We start from the raw sequence: 26,336 nt of genomic DNA, 5'->3' as shown, positions 1-26,336 counted from the left end.
TATCTGAATGTTCTCTCTCTAACGGCTCAGTTAGGAGAGCACTCGCACGGAAAGCTAGAGGTCGTGGGTTCGAGTCCCGCATCCTTCATAAAATACTGATTACAAATTTTATTTGTGTATTAACCCTAGAAGTGAGGGTTATCACTTTAAAAACATAACATATTGTTTAGATTAGCACGAGCGACATCTAAAGTCAATTTCCGAATATGCAAATATTGGGGTTGAGCAGTTTATCAACTGTAAAGTAGATCATGTGGATGAAGCCACAACCTGAGAGTTGAACAAGGCATACAAGATTTTTTGACGATACGTCATTAGAACGGTTAGCTCCGTTTAGAGAGTATTCGCAAAGAACGCGAGAGTCCCGCATCGTTCATAAAATTTTGTTTTCAAATTTTATATGTGCGTTAGTAATTATACAAATTCAAGGAAACTTTATTAACAAGCAATCATCTACGAAATTCAATACTTTTGGTATTCTTCAACACACCGCAAATCTACATAAATAAATCTCTTATTCAAATTCAATGAATTCTCAGCATTCACAGTTTCTACAATTGTACTAATGCACTAACTTTGATGTTTCGGCATTTGTCGGTGCCTATTGTTATTTAAGCGGCTCACTTCCAGTCTCAACCAGAGTCGCATTTAGAACTGTAGACCCTGATTTATAATAAACTTCTTTTTGATGAAATAGGTCGTAGACAGATCGTGCACGTTGTTGTATAATCATTATACAAATTCTATATATTTTTTTACAAAAAACATGCTTATTAAAAATGAGCATTTTAAGAAATTGATTTATGGCGTTTCCATTTATTTTAAAGTTTGGCGAAAATTGATGAATTATTTTAAATTCTTTCTACTAATGGTCATTAGAAGACACGTACAATGTACATCACTTGGCTTTGCGTAGAGACGTCGCTTCATTGTGTGTCTTCTACTGCATTTATCACGGGGAGTGTTCCGAAGAGTTTCACCTGATTCATGCCGCCGAATTCAACCTTCACACGACACGCCATAAATTAGGTTATCATCCCCTCCATCTCGATGTTTGGTGGTCCTTCACAGGGCAGTTTTCAAGGAGATTTCTTCCACGTACTACAAAACTATGGAATGAGCTTCCTTCTGCGGCGTTTCCTGGACGATACGAAATGGGTTCCTTCAAAGCTGGCAACGCTCTCTCTCGCTGGCAACTCTGGTGTTGCAAGATAATGTGGGCGGCGGTGATAACTTAACACCAGGTACGCTCGTTTGTCGTCCTTTTCCATAAAAAAATGTTTAAAATATCTCCATATAATATAAGTACGACAACAGTATAAGCCATAGATTTTCTTAATTCAACAAACAAAAACCTCAGATTAATGAAATCAAAAGATTAGCTATAGAAAAAAAAGACTTAGAATTTCAGCTTAAGCGAGTTTAATTTAAATAATTCATGAATCCGGCCCTGTTGCCTGGTTTCATATAAATTTTGAAGATGAATTTCTCAAGATTAAGAAAACGCGTTAACTTTTTAATAGTATTCGAACATTGCGTTTCATGTTATCTTTTATGTTATTGTTTTGTTTTTAGATTAGCATTCAATATTTTTGCAATAATAGTCATTAAATAACTTGATACATATAAAAACCGTGAAAATTACGACAAGAATTTTCTTGTTAATCTAACTGATAGTTGGACCGCTAACACGAAACAATTTTAAATATATAATAAAGCACATTTACGAACCACTTTTGCGCAACTAATTTTTGCGAATTTTCTAGTACAATTTAAATTTAAAGGTGGAATGGGAGAATCATTTTGAAAATAGAACAGATCCGGGGGTATATAAGCCGTACTAAGCGTGGCCTACGGCAGTTCTAGTTCTGACTCGAAAGTGTAAAGAAGAAGAAGAAGAAGAAAAGAAGAAGTAGTGAAAAGTGGAAGTGTTCCAAGAAGAAGAAGATAGAAGAGACTTAGTGTTCGGTGCGGTGTGACGCGTTGAAGGTACCGCCGCCCACAAGAGGAACAGCAGCGGCAGACCGGCGAAGTGCAAGTTCAAAAAAAGTGTACCCCAAATAAAGACTCGTTCCTATAAGCGAAGTATTATTTCGAATCCCTGACCCACTCTCGTGTCAGTATTAAAACACTTTTGTGTTTTTATACCCCTTATTACATAACAGTTGCAAAATAACAGCTATTTATAAATTTGGAAGGAAGTGACGTTAAGTAATATAAGTATCTACTTTTAATTCAATTGATCCAAAAAACTCTTAACAGCTTGTTTTATTGTTTGATATCTCTGGTTAGTTACGGCGTACGGCCTTTCCCAATATTCAGTCTATCTGTTAATTGAGATAAAAATCTTAACTATCGTTGACTTTTCTGTCCCAATAAACTTTGTCGACGGTAAATCACCTTATCCTTACACGCTGTCTGTGAATGGGACGACGTATAAGCTTACCAGCCATAGAAGTTTGTATGGAAATTGTAATTCACGCGTCCCAATATAAGGCGATAAGAATGACTTATCGGGTATATTGGGACAGCTTCAGATTGACAGCTAATTACTGACTGTAGAAGGTAGTAATTTATCTCTATTTGTAGATAGTATTTTGGGAACAGCCGTAAGATATTTGCTTGGATATCACGAAATTATACCCGCAAGAGTTTATTTTTATCACGAACAGAACAATGTGTGTCGGGTCAGCTAGTTAATTATATAATTAAGAAAATATGAAAATATATATCGTGTTGTTGTCAAAATTATAAATATTAATATAATACTATGTGTAGGTATCACGTTACAACAGAAATAAGAATAATCGGATTGGTAATGTATTCGCAAAGAACGCGAGAGTCCCGCATAGTTCATAAAATTTTGTTTTCAAATTTTATATGTGCGTTAGTAATTATACAAATTCAAGGAAACTTTATTAACAAGCAATCATCTACGAAATTCAATACTTTTGGTATTCTTCAACACACCGCAAATCTACATAAATAAATCTCTTATTCAAATTCAATGAATTCTCAGCATTCACAGTTTCTACAATTGTACTAATGCACTAACTTTGATGTTTCGGCATTTGTCGGTGCCTATTGTTATTTAAGCGGCTCACTTCCAGTCTCAACCAGAGTCGCATTTAGAACTGTAGACCCTGATTTATAATAAACTTCTTTTTGATGAAATAGGTCGTAGACAGATCGTGCACGTTGTTGTATAATCATTATACAAATTCTATATATTTTTTTACAAAAAACATGCTTATTAAAAATGAGCATTTTAAGAAATTGATTTATGGCGTTTCCATTTATTTTAAAGTTTGGCGAAAATTGATGAATTATTTTAAATTCTTTCTACTAATGGTCATTAGAAGACACGTACAATGTACATCACTTGGCTTTGCGTAGAGACGTCGCTTCATTGTGTGTCTTCTACTGCATTTATCACGGGGAGTGTTCCGAAGAGTTTCACCTGATTCCTGCCGCCGAATTCAACCTTCACACGACACGCCATAAATTAGGTTATCATCCCCTCCATCTCGATGTTTGGTGGTCCTTCACAGGGCAGTTTTCAAGGAGATTTCTTCCACGTACTACAAAACTATGGAATGAGCTTCCTTCTGCGGCGTTTCCTGGACGGTACGAAATGGGTTCCTTCAAAGCTGGCAACGCTCTCCCTCGCTGGCAACTCTGGTGTTGCAAGATAATGTGGGCGGCGGTGATAACTTAACACCAGGTACGCTCGTTTGTCGTCCTTTTCCATAAAAAAATGTTTAAAATATCTCCATATAATATAAGTACGACAACAGTATAAGCCATAGATTTTCTTAATTCAACAAACAAAAACCTCAGATTAATGAAATCAAAAGATTAGCTATAGAAAAAAAAGACTTAGAATTTCAGCTTAAGCGAGTTTAATTTAAATAATTCATGAATCCGGCCCTGTTGCCTGGTTTCATATAAATTTTGAAGATAAATTTCTCAAGATTAAGAAAACGCGTTAACTTTTTAATAGTATTCGAACATTGCGTTTCATGTTATCTTTTATGTTATTGTTTTGTTTTTAGATTAGCATTCAATATTTTTGCAATAATAGTCATTAAATAACTTGATACATATAAAAACCGTGAAAATTACGACAAGAATTTTCTTGTTAATCTAACTGATAGTTGGACCGCTAACACGAAACAATTTTAAATATATAATAAAGCACATTTACGAACCACTTTTGCGCAACTATGTACAAGTAAAACAAAATGATTTATAACAATAGGGCAGTCACGTGACCAGCAGCCAGCACGTTCAGACACTTTCAACTGCCGCAACAAGAAGTGCCCAATAGCTGAGAGCAATTCGTATAGGCTATCCTACTACCAATCTTAGAAGAGGAGACCTCCTAGTCATAACCAATGTGGCACAGCACCGATAGGACAGAACCAGCTCCTGCGTCCCGTAATCCCAGCGACGTATATCTACGTCTCCCGCTTTCACCACACCACCAAGGCCTCCGACATTGTTCAGTACTTGGTGGAGAAGACAAGGTTCCGGTTAGGTGTCGAAAAGTTGGTGACGCGTCACGCAGTAGACTTCAACTCTTTTGTTGTTCGCGTCCCGACAGAACATATTTCAACCTTCCTGGACGTGCAGCTGTGGCCGAAGGGGGTTGTGTTCCGCAAGTATCGCGGACGTCGCCGACCGCCGGAAGCTACCGAACCCGCGCCTCACATCGCCGCGAAATTGTGACGTAGATTTAAGTTATATATCATATGTATGTTAGACTATAAGGTATTTATTTTATGGGCCATGTAGCCTGGAATAAAGGAATTATCATAATAAAGTGACATCACTAAGATTTTGCATGTGATAATACACTAATTACTTAAAATATACTACATACTTCATGTAATAACAAAATTTAATAACTAAAACAATATCATTAACAACCGCAATACCGGCGGTCAAGAGTATGCTCCTTTGCTTTGCCATGCTCACGTGTCCTGCGCGCCCGCAGACGCCACCAGCTCAGCTGTTTTGGCGCCAAACACAACGCGGCCACTTGAGGCGCTATAGCCACTTGTTTATTTACATTAGACGAGGTCAATCGATCGACGATCAATATGCGGTTTATGTTACGGGTGGCTAGAAAAACAAGCTTGGTTATTGTAAGCAAATAACGTATTAACTCTTAATTACTCTTAATTAATTAATAACTATATAACTCTTTCAGAGTTGTACGAGAAATTGTGACTATTTTGCTAAACGTGGCAAAAAAAATGCTGCAATTCAATTCCTTGTTTATTTAAACTATAGTGTACATGTTATAATATGACCTTATGATTTCTTTCAAAAAAATATTTTTATTTTCTAAAAAAAATCACAAAATAATTTTGCCGGTGTAACAAAAATAGCCGCCGCCAGCTAAATTCAAATAAATACTCATATATTTTGTCTTTAGAAGAGTTGCTCTTTGTTTTATGGCTCTTAGAGCCTAGAACAATTAATAATAGACCCGGTAAAAAAATCTCTCTGGTGTTTTTTCTAGGGATACGTTGATATTGGCAGTTTTTTGGTGGCTGTCTCTGACACGGTAGCATAGGACCATAGGAACTCTTGCCGTGTACAAGCGTAACACGGGAGCGTATGGGTCACTAAGTCAAATCAGTTCGAAAAATCTGCACCTGGTAGTGCGAGGCAAAAAAAAATCAAAATTCAAATTTCTATATTTTATAATAAAATATATACAAAATTACTTATAATCTACTTATTACAGCAATTAACAATTAAGCCTTATATATGTTGGACTCAGAAAACTTATTTCTACGTGTTGAGGTATAAAATTTTATTATGCTTATAACTAATACATAAGGTTTGTGGTGGGAAAATCCAGTTCTCGGTTTTATAATGCCAGATGTCAACATGATGCAGGTAGAACTTTCAGATTCAGCTGCTGGTATCAATCAGAACAACTTGTCTGAGAGGGAACCCATATCTCTACGCAACGCCAAAGAATCAAGACAATCGAAGATGGAACAAAGTGGTACTGGATAGCGCCTGTCTGGTAGTGAGAACTACTCAATCTGTCTCGCCTTACTGAGTACACCAAGCTTTATATTGGCCAATTTGGCTTTCTCTTCCAAGTATACAAAATAGCTTTGAAGGTGATTGTATATACTTTTATAATAAAGTCCCAGCCACTGTTCAGGCATTATCTATATAAATAAATTTAAATGTTTTATTAAGAAATGGGTCCGTCGTAAGTCCTACTACTCCACAGCTGAATATCGAGGTGAACGGACAGCCTGCCTTCTGATTATTTTATAGCAATAGCAATGACAGTACAATATTGTAATAAGTAATGCTGGGAGATTTTCTTGCGTCACTTTTTCTCCCTCAGAGCGCCATTTGTTTCCGAAGCGGTAGTAGTATCATGTATATTAGAAATGACATCAAAAATAATTCTAAAGGAATCAATTTTGAGAAAATAAATGCCTATTATGTGACAATGGAACTAAACGTCCCTCGATATATCAACGAAAAGTTGTGAACGAAATCCAGCTTTATGTGGAGGTGTTGACATAAGTGTATTGAAACCATTTGAGGGAGCAGTAATTTTAGTTACAAATAATTGTATTGAGAAATTTAAACAGTTTTATATTATTTATCTACACCCATGCTTTAAATCCTTGATTAAAGATTCTAAAACAGTTAGCTTATTTCCAACATTCAAACACCCAATGCCCTAATAACCATAACATCATCCAAACGAGTGTTGTAATGAAATTCAGTACAGCATTATATCATCCGTTTTATAATAACACTCCTTTGGATGATATTATGGTTACTAGGACTGGCCTTTTTAATGTTAGCAGTAAGCTGTAACTGTTTCAGAATGTTTTAGAGAGGATTCATATTATGGGTGTAGATAAAATCTTGTATGCAAAGTTGATAATTAGGTATTGTCGCGTAGCAACGCATCGACGTATATGACGAGAGTTGTCAAACGTCATATCGTGCAGCAACGTACATGACGAGAGTTGTCAAACTTCAACACATTGATAATTTCAACAGCTCCGTCAGCAATACTTGTAGCTTTAGCGTAAAAGTGTTTACTTTAGACGCTGTAGACCCGGGTTCGATACACCTACCAGTGTACGGAATTTTTTGGGTTTTGTACAGTTAATGGAAATTTCTAGTAAGTTCAGGATCAAATCGAACAGAAAAAAAGGGATGGAGAATGTGTAAGCAGGATAAAAAAAGTTAAAAGAATTTTCTAGTACAATTTAAATTTAAAGGTGGAATGGGAGAATCATTTTGAAAATAGAACAGATCCGGGGGTATATAAGCCGTACTAAGCGTGGCCTACGGCAGTTCTAGTTCTGACTCGAAAGTGTAAAGAAGAAGAAGAAGAAAAGAAGAAGTAGTGAAAAGTGGAAGTGTTCCAAGAAGAAGAAGATAGAAGAGACTTAGTGTTCGGTGCGGTGTGACGCGTTGAAGGTACCGCCGCCCACAAGAGGAACAGCAGCGGCAGACCGGCGAAGTGCAAGTTCAAAAAAAGTGAACCCCAAATAAAGACTCGTTCCTATAAGCGAAGTATTATTTCGAATCCCTGACCCACTCTCGTGTCAGTATTAAAACACTTTTGTGTTTTTATACCCCTTATTACATAACAGTTGCAAAATAACAGCTATTTATAAATTTGGAAGGAAGTGACGTTAAGTAATATAAGTACCTACTTTTAATTCAATTGATCCAAAAAACTCTTAACAGCTTGTTTTATTGTTTGATATCTCTGGTTAGTTAACTATCGTTAAATCTTAACTATCGTTGACTTTTCTGTCCCAATAAACTTGTCGACGGTAACTCACCTTATCCGTACACGCTGTCTGTGAATGGGACGACGTATAAGCTTACCAGCCATAGAAGTTTGTATGGAAATTGTAATTCACGCGTCCCAATATAAGGCGATAAGAATGACTTATCGGGTATATTGGGACAGCTTCAGATTGACAGCTAATTACTGACTGTAGAAGGTAGTAATTTATCTCTATTTGTAGATAGTATTTTGGGAACAGCCGTAAGATATTTGCTTGGATTTCACGAAATTATACCCACAAGAGTTTTTTTATCACGAACAGAACAATGTGTGTCGGGTCAGCTAGTTAATTATATAATTAAGAAAATATGAAAATATATATCGCGTTGTAGACAAAATTATAAATATTAATATAATACTATGTGTAGGTATCACGTTACAACAGAAATAAGAATAATCGGATTGGTAATTTCAGAAAAACGTTCCAAACCACAATCATGTCGAAATTGAGATAAGAACACAAAACTTGGCACATGATTCATATTAACGGACTGACCAAAAATGGCAGCCCTACTGTCAGTCTTCTGTCGATTTTCAGGAACTACGTCCAATATACTTTGCAAAATTTACATTTCTAAAACTAAGAGGAAGTGTCTTATCAACATGAGCTCTACTTCATTGAATTGCAGTCAAAGGCAAGTGGAGCAAAGACAAACGACATGTGCTCGATGAAGTCTAACGATCCTTAATTGATTTTCACTTGACATGTGAAACAGCCCTTATATTAAATTATTTGAAGTAAGAACGACATATTATCTTATAGTTTTTTTATGACAATTAGGTACGAGACAAGAAGGACGTTCAGCCGATGGTAATTGATACGCCCTACCCATTACAATGCTGTGGCGCTCAGGATTCTTGAAAAGCCCAAAAATTCTGAGTGGCACTACAACTGTGCTTGAGACCGTCACCTTGAGACATTAGATGTTAAGTCTTATTTGCCCAGTAATTTCACTAGCTACGGCGTCTTTCAGTCCGAAACACAGTAATGCTTACACATTACTGCGTCACGGCGGAATTTGGCGCCTTCCCACTGGTACAATCACCTTTTGTTACACTAGAGAATAAATAATTATACAAATAAAATGTGAAACTAAGATTCGCGACCTCTCGGGTTCCGTCCGAGCGCTCTTACCAACTGAGCCAACCGTTCGAGTGACACATGGTTCGTAATTCTTGATATGTCTTGTTCAACCCTCAGTTTGTGGCTCAAGATAGATTCGAATAATATTATTACAATCCTCAGTAAATACAAAAGGCCCATTAATTAATTTGTTCAGTGATCGTTCACATACCTTTAACTCATTGGTTCTCTTAGATGAAATTCTAGAGTATTATTGTATTAATTTCGGTTCAGTAAGTACCAATCATTTTAGTTTTGCTTGCAATGCTTAATGTCTAACAGATGTCCATAGGCTTGTGTTAGCTGTTACTCCTCTTTGTCACCCCTCATTGTATTATCATTATAAACCACTAATCGAGTTTATTTTAAATTGGACTCGGACCAAAGTTTTATGTATTTTATTTATATATTCAAGTTTAACAACACAGAATACACATGTCAACTTACAAAATCGTCACACAAAGTCCAAAAATCGTGTTCCTGCAATTACAGGTGAACACACCGTAGATCATAAATTCAAATTCAAATTCAAATATTTTTATTCAAAATAGGATTTATAATCACTTATTGAACGTCAAAATCTACCACCCATTCAAAAGAGACTGCCTCAGACCTGAGAAGAATGGGCGCAAGAAACTCAGCGGGCTTTTTTTTTATATAAAATATGGATTACAATGTAATATCGTACAATAAACATTTATAATTAAAGAGCCTGAGGGTGTTCGCTTTAATCCCAGTCCGTGGTGTCATTAAGAAAATCGTTTATGCTATAATTACCTTTCCCACACAAAGGTTTTTTAACAATTCTTTTAAATTTCGTAACACATTTGTTTTGTACATTTTCTGGGATCATTTTTTAGAAGCATATACATCGCCCAACAAAAGACTTACTAACTCGACCCAACCGAGTAGTAGGCATAACAAGTTTATGTTTGTTCCTCGTGTTAACATTGTGAATGTCACAGTTTCTAGAAAATTCCTCAATGTGCTTATGAACATACAAAACATTGTCAAAAATGTATTGAGAAGCAACAGTCAAAATGTTTATTTCTTTAAATTTTTCTCTTAATGATTCTATAGAACCTAGGTTATAAATCGCGCGAATAGCCCTCTTCTGCAGCACAAAGATGGTATTAATATCGATCGCACTGCCCCATAACAATATACCATAGGGCATAATACTATGAAAATAACTAAAGTATACTAATCTCGCCGTATTTATGTCAGTTAACCGTCTGATTTTCTTAACCGCATATGCTGCAGAACTAAGCCTATTAGATAGAAGCCATAGATCGGGCAAATACTAATAAAATGTAAAAAATATTTTTTTTTATAAAGAAAACATATTATTTACATCTTTTTTTCTTGTCACAGTTTCTATGGTTGCAACTTTTCTTTCTTGCTTGAATACGTATTATATAGTTATAAATCGATTGTTTTTGAAATGCAAACTTATTGTTGTGATTTGAAAGTCGATGAAACGAAAAAGCGACAGTAAAAAGAGACAGCAAATGAAGATCATTAACTTATAGCCAAAATTTTTGAAGGTTTCACTTCTACCAAGTGTACCACACATGTTTTTTTTTTCGCTACAGTCTAGTGCAATATATCATTTAAGTCAACAATGTCTGTGTCTGTGCAACAATTCTGTTATTAGACCATTGTAAGCATTTATATTGTTAAGGCCATTGCCAATATTCAGTCTATCTCCAGTTCCGGCCTTCTTGAGATAAAAATCGTAACTATCGTTGACTTTTCTGTCCCAATAAACTTATCGACGGTAACTCACCTTAACCATACACGCTGTCTGTCAATGCGACGACGTATAGCTTACATCGATAGAAGTTTGTATGGATTTTGCAATTCATGCGTCCCAATATAAGGCGATAAGAATGACACATCGGGTATATTGTGACAGCTTCAGATTATTGACACATGAGGGTAGTAATTTATCTCTATCTGTAGATAGTATATTAGGAACGGCCGTTAATGATGAATAAACCTACTTTAGACTACAATAAAATACTTATTACCGCAACAATACATATTAATGTTTCAAATTTTGAAATCATTAATGCACAAGTACCTAACTCGATCAACACAAAATAATAACTTGATTCCCAAAAGACTTCTCTGCGCTGCATACAAAAGTGTTACTTAATAGTGAATTTCACGCTATTCTCTCAGTTCGTACCATCAACACTTTATTATATTTATCCAGTTGTCATACTGAACAATACCATAACGGTCGAGAATAAATTTTTAGTTTAAAAAAATTGATTGAATGGGATTAAAATGTGAATTTTATACCTTTGGCTTTATTGTAGGCCTTTGTTCTCATTGAGTAACTCTGTCTTATTTAACACCCCTTCCATTATTGAGGATACTGTTATAAATGTACAATAAGATGTGCCCAGATGTATTATTAGATGTACCCACACACTTAAGAAGAATCCTCACTATAGTTTCAAAAGTTTATGAAACCGTGTTCAGCCAGATGGCCTGTACTATAAAACTGCAAATATACTGCAAGTTGGCAAACTGCAAAGTTGAGTGGAAGAGAATCACTGTTTTCACAATTCGCTTACTTTAACCCAACTTCTTTACTGTTGCATCGCGGTCACGAAACTACAATATTTATCTGAAGAATAAAACTTACTCTTACTCTTAGATCGTATCATCAACACTTTTGATCTATTTGTTGTACCATAATACCTAACGTTCGAGAATAACATTGTATTTTATATAAATTGATTGAAAAGTTGTTCTTAAACTTAAATACTATTGTTTTAATAATATCTATATATAATAAAAATGTAACTTTTACGCAAAACCTAATGTGAAAACACAGTTACAATTACGCGTGTTTTAATCGTTTACGAAGTATTTTATTTAAATGTGTAACACTCGCGTTAATTAAAGAAAATACTAAACTTATTTAATATCCTATTTTGCTAGATAGTAATTATGTTACAGTAAAAAATTGTAATCTAGGAATAAAATAAAGTGCCAGTGTTTAAAGAAAATGAATGAATAAGTTTTGGTTTGATTTAAAAACTATCCTCTCCTCCTAAACAGCCAGGTGCATCCCGTTCTTGCATGTCCAAAATTTGGTCCTCGTCTTACAACTCATTAATTTGTAAAGGTCATGAATTAACAAATTATCCAGATAATAAATAAATCTATAACACCAATTAATACATCAATCTAATCCATATTTTTGTAGTTCTTTAGAATCGTTGTGATTTGAAACTCGATGAAATGAAAAAGCGAGACGATAGAGGCGCCGCGCCGTTGCCAGCTATTATTTTGGCCGCCGCGGCACCAAATAATGATTTCAACAATATGGATATCGTATCCGGGGTTCACAAGGTGCAGAGAATGAATTTGGGATATTTTTAATAGAGATAAGTATATTATTATGAGTTCAAGTGAAGCAAGTATTACAAAAAATATCATAATATTTAAATGAATTAATGTAAATTGACTTGACTTGAAAATTGCCATTCAGTAGACATATAAAATAAACAAGATTATACATATAAAATAAGCACGAAAAATATTAAAATAGTGACAAGTAGACAATAAGTGAACAATATAATTTAATACATTAACTGATAGTTGCAGAAAAAATCCTTAAAGTTAATGTTTCATTTTATTTATTTTTTTATTTATTTAGATTCACCAGTGGTAATTACAATAATACATTTATAATTATTATTATTATGCTAATTTACAAGGGTCTTATTACTAAATGCATTACCTTTTAAGGTGAATACCGCATGCTAAATTATATTGTGTGAAATAGTTACATAAAATAAATATAAGTTATAAAACAACCATTCTATAATGTAATGAAATTAAGAAATTAACAAAATCTACTAAATAAGTCAAGATAAACGTATTAAACAAATCAAGAATACTTATAAATTATTTATTTACAATACATTTTTTTACATTTTTGCGAAACCTTGGCAATGAATCACTGAATGGGTCCAAGCATTTATAATCGTTTTTAATTTTGCATAATCGCGACACAGGTGAATTGATCCCCAAAATAGTTCTGCGAGATGGTTTTTCAAATAAGTTCACAGGTTTACGTGGGCATCTAGGCACTCTAAAATTAAACATAGACACCAGAAAGGAGTTGTCATAAATATTGTTAATACTTTTGTATAAGAAAAGTAAATCCAATATGTCCCTACGTTGTTTCAGAGTTAGTATATTAAAATATGTAAATCTTTCAGAGTATGTTGCGAGTGATCTAGATTTCCCAATTGAGAAAGCCAAGTGATAAAGAAAACGCTTCTGAATTCTTTCGATTCTGAGACAATGGCAAGCGTAGTGTGGTCTCCAGACGGTACTACCGTATTCCAAAATACTCACAACGAGACTTTTATATAGGATCATCTTCGTGCGCCAGTTCCTAAAAACTTTGCCATTGCGAATTACAAATCCCAGCATTTTAGAGGCTCTGCTTACAATAGAGTCTATGTGCGGTATAAACGTAAGTTTGCTATCAAATATAACACCCAAATCCTTAATAGTATCTACTGTACTGAGAGGCATATTATCTAAATAGTATTTAGTTGTAATATTATTTTTGCATTTTGTAAACGTTATATGAAAGCATTTATTTTTATTCAGTATCATACCATTAAGCTCGGACCATCTAAATAAACTATTTAGGTCTGACTGCTATGCGCTAACGTCATCGGGACCATTGATTATCCTAAGAATTTTTAGGTCATCAGCAAACATAAATGGTGTGCAGTGTTTAAAGCTGTTTGGAAGGTCGTTGATAAATATGTTAAATAGGAGAGGACCTAAATGCGACCCTTGTGGTACTCCTGATGTTATTTCGTATTTTACAGATTCAAATCCATTAGCCACTACGTAAAAACATCTGTCAGTAAGGTATGAATTTAACAAATTTAAAATTGATCCAGCAATGCCATATACAGATAACTTCAAGAGTAAGATGGAAATTGGCACTAGATCGAATGCTTTACTTAGATCAGTTTAGATAAAATCTACTCTTTTCCTCTTATCAACCGCGTCTATTAATAATTCTGAAAAATTTACCAAGTTTGTGCAAGTCGACCTTCCATTTATAAAGCCATGCTGGTAAACACTAAACGTATTTTTCAAGTAGCCATAAAGTCGTAAATAAATTAAGGCCTCAAATACCTTACCAAGCAAAGAAAGTATGGAAATTGGTCTGTAATTCGTAACACTTTTTTTTATCGCCACTTTTGTATACTGGTACCAGCTTGGCAATTTTCCACTTTTTAGGAAATACTCCCGTTTTCAATGAATTATTAAATAATACTTGTAGTGGTAGAGCAAGTGTCTCAGCACAGTTGATTAGGTACACAGGTGATATTTGATCAGGTCCAGCACCCTTATTACGATCGAGATGTTTAAGTTTCTGAATTATCTCATCTCGATCAAACTGTATAGACGATAGACACTGACAATTGAATTTAATATTGTTTAGGTTATTTAGAATTTCATTTTTTTCAAATGGATTGTAATTCCGCTGAACGTATATGAATGAAAAGTGTGATGCAAATAGATTACAAATACCTTGACCATCAAATACACAAGTATTATCTTTTGTCATTTCAGCAGGATATGAATTAGAAGCATTTTGTTTTTTACGTTTTGTGAAGGTCCAAAAAAATTTTGAGTTAGAAGCGATTGCTTCTTCAGTAAATTCAATATAAGCGTTATAGCATTGTGTTGATAGTATTTCACATCTTTTCTCCGATACTGATAATATTATCGCGTCCATCGGATTTTTGTACTTTTTATACCTTTTTCTTACTATTTCTTTTTCTTTTACTCTTTTGATTAAAGTTTTGTTGAACCACGGAGGAAATTTTTTACTATTATGAATTGTGATCTTAGGTATGTAAAGATCCATTGATGTTAGGATGTGGTCATATAAGACATCCACCATCTCATCAGTGCTGTCACAAGCTGAAAGCTTACCGTTTCAATTTAAATTACTAAGGTATTCGTTGGTTGCCTTGAAATTAGCTCTTGCATAATTATATTTAACCATAGATTTATTCGTGCCTAACTTTTTTTCTACTTGTTTAGTATAGCTAACGTTTATAAGCAGAGGTGGATGAAGTGGATCAATTTTGCTTAGTTCTGTAATTGCACTATCCACTGAAATCTTCGGTGTCTCACTGTTAAACAAAATAAGATCTAATATTTTATTTTGGCTATTTTTGATTCGATTATATTGGTGAAAATTGTTGACATGACAAAAGTCTATTAAGGTTTTAGATATACCAGATGTGTGATATTGAGTAGAAACGTCGTCAGCCAAGTCCCAATCTACACAGCTTAAATTAAAGTCTCCTACAATTAGAGAACAAACCGTATTACTTTCGGAGAGATGATTATAATTATCTAGGAAATTGTCTAGAACTATTTCACTTACTGGTGGAGGAATATAAGCAGCACAAATAGCTATTTTTTCACTTTTGTTTAATTCTAATATAACCCACAAGTCTTCACACCTACTTTCCCAGTTTTTCATTCGCTTAGAATTTAATTTATTGGAAACGGCAACTATTACTCCCCCACCTCCTTTTTTTATTGAATTAAACTGATCCCTGTCTCTCCTATAACATTATAATTATTATTAAATATTTCTGAATTATAAATGCCTGTACATAGCCAAGTTTCGGTAAGAATTATAATATCATAGTTATTACAACAAATGTTACTATATAAGTTGTGAGTTTTGGTACGCAGACCTCTCACATTTTGGTAGTAAATATTTAAAGTATCGAATTTAGAACAACTTTTGTCATATTTACATGCACTTGTACAATATTAATTAAGTTAATTGGTTAAGGTAATTCATATTTGTGATCACTTTATAGTCAGAGTTATCGGTTTTTCTCATAAATATTTTGCCGCTGCGCACCCAAACATACTTGTAGTTCAATTCTTTAGCCTTGCGTCGAGCAGCCCCGTGTAGTAACTTGTTTGAAGTTGATAAATGTTCACAAACATATACAGGACATTTAGCCCCTTGTATACCCAGATGAGAAGCATTTAATTTTTCAGTTGTATGTCCCTTATTGAACTTTATCACAGCAGCTAGGAGATGATCACGTACCAAAGGACTATTGAGTTGGACTATGATAGACCGTGGGCGTGTTGATTTCGGATTCATTTTAGCTATACGAGTACAATGAGAAATATTACTTTCAGTTATATCGTATCCCACTGTCTTTGATAGCTGTTTTGTGATAGAAATTAAATTTTCGTTTTTTGACTCAGGAACACATTGAATTTCAATATTGTTAGAACGGGCTTGCTGTTCCATTAAGTTAATTTTGTTCGTTAGATCTGTAACAGTGCTTTTAAGTGATTCATTTTCACGTCTTTGTTTTTCAAATATATCAGAGTATTTATCAATTTCCTTTTTTATATCATCATATTGGCTGCTACTAAATGATACTGAACGTTGGAGCTCTTCAATTTTGCTATCAATACTTTTTAAGCAAGTGCTGACAGTCAAGGTTATAGTTTTGTTGATATTAGCCATTAAGTTTGACATTTATTTTTCAAAAACTTCATTAACGATGTTTCGTACTTCTTCCAACATGGCGGTGGAAGGTACACTTGGTGAAGTTGGAGAACCGAGAGCTTGTCTTTTGTGTGATCTTTTCGTAACATTAGATTCTTGTGTATTTGAACTGGACCAGCAGGCATTTGAACGTATAGGTGTTTCGTCATGATTGCCCCCTTTAGATTTAAATTTACCGCACTTTGGACAATTCCAGTTGCTATTTTTTATATTTGAGTCAATACCCAAGCAACCATAGTGATACACTTTTGTACATTTTAAACATTTAATAAAATCGTCAGTGTCTTTACCAATCTTACAGCACCCCCAGGAAAGTTGTTTTCCAGTCATTTTGGAGAGTGAGAGAGATTAAAATATGAAATATTATAACACAAGTTAGATATGAACTTGGGGTCAACGGGTGTCTTGCAGAGAGTTATATCGATAGACAAATTTTTCTATCAAAAGTGTTTTAAAAAAAATGATTTTACACTATTTTCTATAATATTAAGAACAAAGTTTATTTAATTAAAAAAAAAAAAACTATAAAAATAATAATAAAAAAAACTGAGGTGTTGATGGGATTCGAACTCAGTTCGATGATCAGCGTTAACGCTTAACACACTACTTACGCACGTTGCCACGAAGCTCGTGACGTTTAAACTGTAAATAGCGTTTGGTAATTGAGCAAAATAATCAACACATATGCTAGGTCGAATTAATGGCAAAGTTTTTTAACTCCTACCCTCAATTTGTACTTTAGATTTTTAAAATTTACTATTTTATTAACACTTTTTTATACTTATCTTTATATTTATTAACTTTCACAGGGATGAGTATTTAATTTTTACTTTTATAAATTTATAAGAACACCAAATAACTGCTGAATTAAACAAAAGTCAATGTTTTTACTGCGAACAAACACACTTAGTAATTTTGTTTTCTTAAATATAATGTAAATATTAACAATTTCTTAAAAAACTTATTAAGCACATTTAATCCAGTCGTTAATTTATATACCTATTTCAATTTTAACTCTGATATTTGCGTTTAACTATTTATTAAAATTAAAAATAACACAGAGGTATACTGAACAACTTCACACTCGTGAAGATCGTGTATAGTACAATTTCATTCATTACAATATCACATGCTATCTTTGACTGTGAGAATGAAGAAGAAAGAGACGGTATTATATTTAATGAAATATTAACTTTGAGGATGCTTTCTGCAACTAGCGGTAAGTTATGTAAGAAGTTATTTAAAATATGTTTTATTTTACTACGTTATTTTTATCTGTTCTTAATAGAGTTGATCATTTTTTAAATTTAGCCATTGAAGGACCGTTTCTTTATACAACAGTGGTTCTAGTTTAAGATTTTTTTTTAATTTTGTTTATATTACTCACTAAAGTAAATGTGACAGAGAACAAAAAAGACAATTACAAAAAAAAAAAAAAAAAACGGTGGTACATACGTCATCGTCTCGACGTTTAATTATTAAGTAATTCAATTGGTTAGTGACTAAAGAATTTTATTCTTACTTTTATAAGATATATCCAAACTTAGAAGGAGAACTCTCACTGTAGTTTCAAAAGTTTGTAAATCCAATGATACGCTCTAAGCACAGGTTACTTAGAGGAAAATGTGGTTTCAAACAAACAATACAACATTGTAGTCGGAGAGGTAACTACAAAATTGTTATTTGAATGTGATCTAACCTAAGTTGAAAATTTTGACATTAATTACTATAATTACTTACATTACAATTAATATATTTATGTGCCGTAAAGTATTTACTACATTGCTATAACATTCCTATCAACTTACAATGCTCGAGTAGCTACAGAAACCTAGACATCTAGTTTTATTCAACATCTTGGTATTAGATATTAGATGAATTATTAAACATGTAGGCAGCACAAAATTTAATGATATCACTAAAATAACGTAAGTTTTCTACAAATTATTCAATTTACTTCAATACTTAAGCTTTAAACAATGTCTTACACCATACTATTTTTGTGTTTATTTTTAATCCGAACCTTACCTTAACGCCAAAAGTCAAGAAAATTTGGTAGGAATTTTGTATTGAATATTAGTACATTATATAAGTGCCACCAATAAGCCTTGATTCTAAGATAAAACAATTTTAAAAAATAAGTATTACTCACAATATTCAGCTATCTCCTGTACTATGAAAATTCAAAAATTCTGCAAGTTGGTAAACTGCAAAGTTGAGTGGAAAAGAATCACTGTTTTCACAATTCGCTTACTTTAACCCAGTTTTAACTCAGCTTCTTTGCTGTTGCCTCTTCTCGAAAATACAAAATTTATATTGAGAATAAAAGTTGTAATTATTAAAACCATTTCATATTTAAAATATGAAGCAAATTAATATTTTACCGCTGTAAATAAGAACAGATCCTTAATTGGTAAACGGATATAATTATTAGTATTATTGTATATATCATTCTTAAAATAAGACATTAACTTCTAAAATAAGAAAATGATAAAACTAAAAAAGTATATGATGTACATTACCATGCTAACTTCCACCGAAAATTGGTTTGAACGAAATCTAGTGAGTAGTTTTTTTAAAAGTATAAATGATGAGAGCTAATTTGCATTTGATTTTGAGTAACGATTTTTCGCCTTTTCTATTTAAATAATTGAATATCATTCTCCATTCTATATAACTTTTATGGTATTATGTCACTTGTTGCTACGGAACCCTTCATGGACGAGTCCGACTCGCACCTGTCCGATTTTTCATAAAATACGTCTCTGAAAAATATCCCCAATACGAGAAATAACAAGTACGTGTTAATAATGTTGGTTATCGATTACAGAATAACTTTTCACTTTGTTGCAAAAACGATAGACGTAATCCATATCAAGCGCTTGAACGCGAGATTAGAGACTGTCTATTACACCGTCTTGAGCAATTCTAAAACTGCAACAAATACAAAGCTACATAAAATACCTAAGGATTATGATATGAATTCATATTTTCTATAGAATTATAGAGGGGAATTTCCATACTATTTTGGGTCCCATTTAATTATATAGGTCTACTAATAAATGTATTTGAACTTTATAGTCTTGGCTTTGTATTGTAAGTATTTTTTACATATACTTTTTTCAAATAAATATTAAAATAGTTAATCATTTTCTTTTAGCCGTCTTTGTCTATTGTTGTTATTGTTGTATATTGTCGATTAAATTGAGTAGGCTTTGTCTCAACAAAGCCTACTCAATTTAAAAACTAACTACTGCTGATATAAATAAGTGGCCCAAACTTTTTTTTAAACAATTTTTGTTTAAAAAAAAGTTTGGCTATGTTCTGTCATGTTTAATGTTGTCGTGCCAAACATCTAATTACACTTTGGTGTAAGTAGTTGCCATTTTAATCTTCTTATATTCAAATATGAAAACTATGTAGAACAACCAATCTCAGTCATGTTCACTATGAAAAATAAACCAGAAATCCTTTATTGAATGTGCATTTTGGCTGCTAGCCATTTTTTTTTTGTAAAAAAAGCATTGTTGATGATTTTCCGCCACACATCCAGATGGTGAGGATGACATCCAAACTTGTGACGTGTCGTGCGAAGGTGGGATTCGGCGGCAGGAATCAGGTAAAACAGCTCTTCGGAACACTCCCCGTGATAGATGCGGTAGGAGACAAACAATGAAGCGACGCCTCTACGCAACGCTAAGTGATCCAGCCGTTCACAGAGCACTAGGTCCCAAATATTCCGGTCTAGTGAAGACCGTATTGATGTATGGGTGTGTGACGTGGAAGGTCATCAAGCCCATCTCTCTTCAACGTCAGGTCTTCGTTAACCGATGCCTTCGAAATATCCTCGCTATTAACTGGACTGACAAAATTTCCAACGATGATCTTTGGCAACGCTGTCATTAAGTCCCAATCGACCAACAAATAAAACGCCGCAAATGGAGCTGGATAGGCCACACACTCCGGAGGGATCCCAACCATATACCGAGACAAGCCCTAGATTGGAACCCTCAAGGAAAACGCAAACGTGGCCATCCAAAGCAAACCTGGCCGCGGACTGTCATTGACGAAGCGAAGGACATCGGAAAGACCTGCGGGCCTACCATGAACTCTTATTGCGATTCAATTGACAACCTAAAACGAACTGCTTTGCTATCTTATTTAGGTTGACGTCAAATCAACTGATTAAATCGCAGTGATGTCAATTGAATGTCAAAAATGATATCAACTGAATCGCAAACTGATTTAGTTCATTCATTCATTCGTACCATGAGGTGTTATTTCAACCTAAACTGGAATTCTGGAAATTTAGTAATATATCATATTTGTCAAAGTGACCGTTTCGAAAAAAGTTGCTACTTCCTTAGAGGAAAGTGAATCGTGTTGTTAATAACTTTTAAAAAATAGTGAAAACATAGAAAAGAAAAATTTTATTGATTTAAGATGAGATGAGTATACTTTATTGGACTTTTTGTAAAACAAAATACTGAAAATAAATACCAAAAATGAAAATACTAAAGACGAGGCAGGGCCCGGGCTACAGCCTGTTCGCAAGAACGATTAAAAAAAAACGTACTCTGTGGTCCTGCCAAATCAAACATCAATGGAGGTGCGTTCATAACTCGTTATTTTTACGAAAACACATAAGCAAACATTTAATTTGTTATTCAAAGAACTATATTTATTTATGTTACTATTATTTAATAAGTATAAAAAAGGGCTTAATGGTTTATAATTTGACGCAATTGCGCAATTTTAAAATGTATTTTTAGTATTTTCTGCGCAAAAAAACCGCTAAAATCATATCATTTTAGGTTTCGAAACGCAATTTTATTTCGTTCATTCTTCATAAGCGATCCAAACGCCATTCAGTAAAAGGCACTTCATGGTACGAATTTTAGTGATTCAGTTTGGGTACCTAAACTGAACTGCATCGGATTCGCATCGCTTATTAAAAGTTGATGGTAGGCCCTCTGGAGTGAAATTAAGAGAGATGCTCAGGACTGATCGCGATGGAGATGCACTATGGATGCCCTCTGCTTCAGCTAGAGGATACAGGATTTTAATGATGAATGATGATCCAATCCCAACTTGTAGTGTCAAACGCGGCGCGTCGCTAGTGGACTGCGACGTGGGCGTTGGATAGGCACTACATTCCTGACCAGGCAATGGTCGGACGTTCCATGAGGGGCGTCGACAGAGACCTGGTAACTATCGGGATGTATAGACAACAGAAAATCTAATAAAGACGGCAATTGACTGTCCATATCCGTGAGCCAAAAGTCTAAATCCAGTCCTCGGACATACGCGGTGGTGTACCCTCCCCATAATTCGAGGGGCAGCCTGGTCTTACTTAACGCCGGTATTCTGTGCGAGTGTGGTATGTTAAACTATACATAATTATAGTTCTACATCATAAATATATTTTTCTTATAAAGGCGGAGGAACACGAGCGTAAGGTTCCCTGATGATAAGTAATCATCACCGTTTGGTTGGTCACTGATTTAATGTGATTTTCAAACATTCCAAATGGAGTCTATTGTCATCTATCTGTTGTCATCTATCGATTATCATTTTAAAATCACGTACTAAGTAAATGTTACTAACAATGGTATAGCTATTTAGATTGTGTCGGTCGGGTTTAAATCTACACATGGTCGATCTGATATGTTTTTCATCGGTTCTAATTGCAGCGAGGCCAACCAGGTCTTATCTGATCTTCGAGCAATTCCATCTTCTACAATATCCTCGAATTAATGCTTAAATCTCTGAAGACAATGAGGGGATAATCTGCGTGGTGGTTGTGTTTATTGTACTTAACCTTATGAAGAGAAGATGCACCAGACACCCTGGTGACTTTTGAGAACTGGGTAAGCAGAATATGGTAGCATTAAGTTAATGCAACATTTTTTAACCAGACAAACAGATAGGGATGATACCGTCTAACGGCCCTTCCCAATATAATATGTACAGATAGAGATAAATTACTTCCTGCTACTGTCAGTAATTAGCTGTCAATAATCTGAAGCTGGCCCAATATACCCGATAAGTCATTTTTATGTGAATTGCAATTTCCATACAAACTTCTATCGCTGGTGAGCTATACCTCGTCCCATTGACAGACAGCGTGTACGGTTAAGTTAAGTTACCGTCGATAAGTTTATTGGGATAGAAAAGTCAGCGAGAGTTAAGATTTTTTACTCAAGTAGGCCACAACCAGAGATTTGGAACGGCCGTAAGCCTCATCTTGGAGCAACATTTAATTGTCAATGAATCTATGATATGAACTAAATAAAAACACTTAATTCACCAATCAATAGTGTACTCAATCATCTATGAATCAATATGAAAGAAAAGTCATTCCCTCAAAATACCTGCCAATTAATTACCTTTATATAACTACTAGCCATTCCCGCCCGCTTCGCTGGGTGAATTTTACAAAGAAATAAATTTAATTTAATTCATCTTATTACATATAAAATAAAAACATAAGCCACAAACTATCTAGGATAAATTTCACATCGAATGGTTATAGTTTCATGTCGATACGATCAGCGGTTTAGGCGTGATTGAGGCTCAAACAAAGACCGTTTTCATTATATATATATATATATATATAGACTAGCGGTTCCCACCCGTTCACTGGGTGAATTTGAAAAAGGAAGGAACATTCGAATTCGAAAAATAAGAAGCCTTAAACTATCGAAAATAAATTTCGCATCGAATGCTGGTAATTTCATGTCAATACGATCAGTGGTTTAGGCGTGAGCCTCAAACAAAGACCATTTTCATTATATATAGAAGATAAAAAAACATCAATTGAATCGAACAAAATCCAATAGGAATGTCCCATGGGTAATATGTGTCAACCAATAAAGAGCGTTCGGCTATTGTAGTGAGATTTCATTAGAGCTCTCGAGCGCAGCTGTCTCCAAATTATTTTTATCTGCTCCGTTACATGTCAAAAATTTTCACCTGCAATCCATTTCATTTTGACTTCTAGCATAATATTATGACAAATAAATAAACAAGGCAAATATTAAAAAATCAATAAACAAAGGATAGCGGCACAAACGTCACGTCACTCGAACGGTTGGCTCAGTGGAACCACTCGCACGATACACGAACCTCTCGTGAATTCGTGCCCCGCATCGTTCATAAATTTTGTTTTCAAATTTAATTTGTGCAATCAATCACAGAAGTGAGAGCTTTCACTTTAAAAAATAAAATAACAAATTATTTCAATATTTCCTCAAAAATAGAGAAATACCCCACTTATGTATCAAGTTCTATAAACGTGATTGAACGTTTAATTCCAAAATAATAGTACATCCTATAAAAGTGTGCCAGCCACTGAATTCAATAGAACCGATTCACCGAAGTTCTCTAAACGTTCAAATATCGATGTTTCCCTGTGGTTACCAATTGAAGGTTTCTGAGAATAAGTTTTTGTAAATTTTAGATAAAGATGTGTTATATTCACTTTTGAATAGTAGATAATATTTATATATGTAAAGTAAGGCAGAGATGGATTAGAACACGCTCGGTCACTAAAATGGAGGTGGGCCGGACATGTGGCGCGTCCACGTGACAAGAGATGGACGAAAACGGTGACCACACGGGCGGGTCCACAGGGAAAAAGAAAGAGAGGTAGACCTGTAGCTAGTTGGGAAGATGACATCAAAAAAACAGCTGGCCCCAACTGGATTCAAGTCGCCCAATCTAGAGAGGACTAACACAAGTAAATTTTAGCATCCAAAGTGAATTACTAACAAAAGTAATAATTGTATGTAGGTAAACTAACTTAATCTAATATAACTTAATGTTTTATAAGTTGTAAGAAATAAAAGGCTTTTTATTTTTATTTTTATTTTTATTTTTATTTTTATTTTTATTTTTATTTTTATTTTTATTTTTATTTTTATTTTTATTTTTATTTTTATTTTTATTTTTATTTTTATTTTTATTTTTATTTTTATTTTTATTTTTATTTTTATTTTTATTTTTATTTTTATTTTTATTTTTATTTTTATTTTTATTTTTATTTTTATTTTTATTTTTATTTTTATTTTTATTTTTATTTTTATTTTTATTTTTATTTTTATTTTTATTTTTATTTTTATTTTTATTTTTATTTTTATTTTTATTTTTATTTTTATTTTTATTTTTATTTTTATTTTTATTTTTATTTTTATTTTTATTTTTATTTTTATTTTTATTTTTATTTTTATTTTTATTTTTATTTTTATTTTTATTTTTATTATTTATTTTTATTTTTATTTTTTATTTTATTTTATTTTATTAAGTGTTTACTGTCGCAATTCTTTATATGACCACGTACCTCTTTATAGCCTAACTAGCAGACCCGACACACGTTGTTCTGTACATAATAAAATACTGTTTTTTTTTTATGAATTTGTCAATAATATTTCATAACATCAAGAATTCTTTCGTAAAATATGCTCCCTGTTGTTATAATGAAATTGTTTCACAGCAGAACTGTCAAACCGTGCGTCAATAAATTATCTCACAGAAAGTATGTCCATACAAAACAAATATTTGAAGTAAAAATAATTATGAAACCAAACCGAAATTAAAACTATCCTGTCCCTCAAGTTGGACTAAACTGCACTGCATTAAGTTATCCCCATTAAAATCCGTTAATGAGTTTCCTAGTCCATCGCGGACAAACAACGTGACACGTAATTAATATAATATATTAAGATACGATATTATTATATTTTGTTTTATATTTACTCAACTAATTTAAGTTTACTTTCACAGTCTTAAATGGGCCGTGTCCTAGAACGCGACGAAAGTTAAAATAGAATAATCTGAGTCTGCACTTTCTAAAGTGGATAACTGAATTTAATCAGATGTTTGTAGAAACTTTTGTACTATGCGCCCCAATATAAATAAGTGAAACATAATACAAAAAACTCTTCAAAAACTCACAAAGTTGCAGGAGTTGCCTAGTTTTATATAATACTACTATATAATGTAATATTTGGGCAAGGGGAAGGGCGTGTGGCACGCAATTTGCGTCAACACTCTGGCTTCTTCTCATGTCCAAGTTACGCCAGTTGGTGCTGGGGCTGCAAACATGTCGTCGCAAATATGTTGGTCACAGTAAGTCATACATCTTTGTGCCCTTTCGTGTCCAGACACATGGCTCGTGAGGCCTAGATGTACAAAATACTATCTACGCACCTCAATAGGGCTACTGGAACCCCAAGCGCTGGCAGCTATTTCGGTCAACGGATAAGCCTCGCTATCCAACGTGGAAGCGCCATCAGTATTCTTGGCATACTTTCCCGTAATGATAGTTCCTATTGTTGATATTTATTATGATTATACAAAGAGATGTTTCGAGGAATAAACCAACTAATCTTTATCTACCCGCACTATTTTGCTAGTTTCTAAGAAGGATCAATTTTATGTCTAAATATCAGTATTTTTCAACAACATAAACTATTGTTTGTATCTGATACAAGACTTAATAGCCTTCATGTTTAACTAATTTAGTCATGTTGAGTAAACAGTACTTACCTAAATATGATAGTTTGAATTTCACTTTTAATAATATACACATCTTTTTGCTAATCCCATGCAGTATTTAAGTAAATTGTTGTATGAATTAATAAGGGCCTATAAAAGATAATTCATACAACAGTTCATTAAGACTCGCGAGTCATTAAAATAAAGAGCTGTTTCACCAACCATTAAACAAAACA

Source organism: Leptidea sinapis, chromosome 3 (assembly GCF_905404315.1).
Source record: "Leptidea sinapis chromosome 3, ilLepSina1.1, whole genome shotgun sequence".
Classification (NCBI taxonomy): domain Eukaryota; kingdom Metazoa; phylum Arthropoda; class Insecta; order Lepidoptera; family Pieridae; genus Leptidea; species Leptidea sinapis.
Note: the sequence above shows the minus strand (reverse complement) of the source record.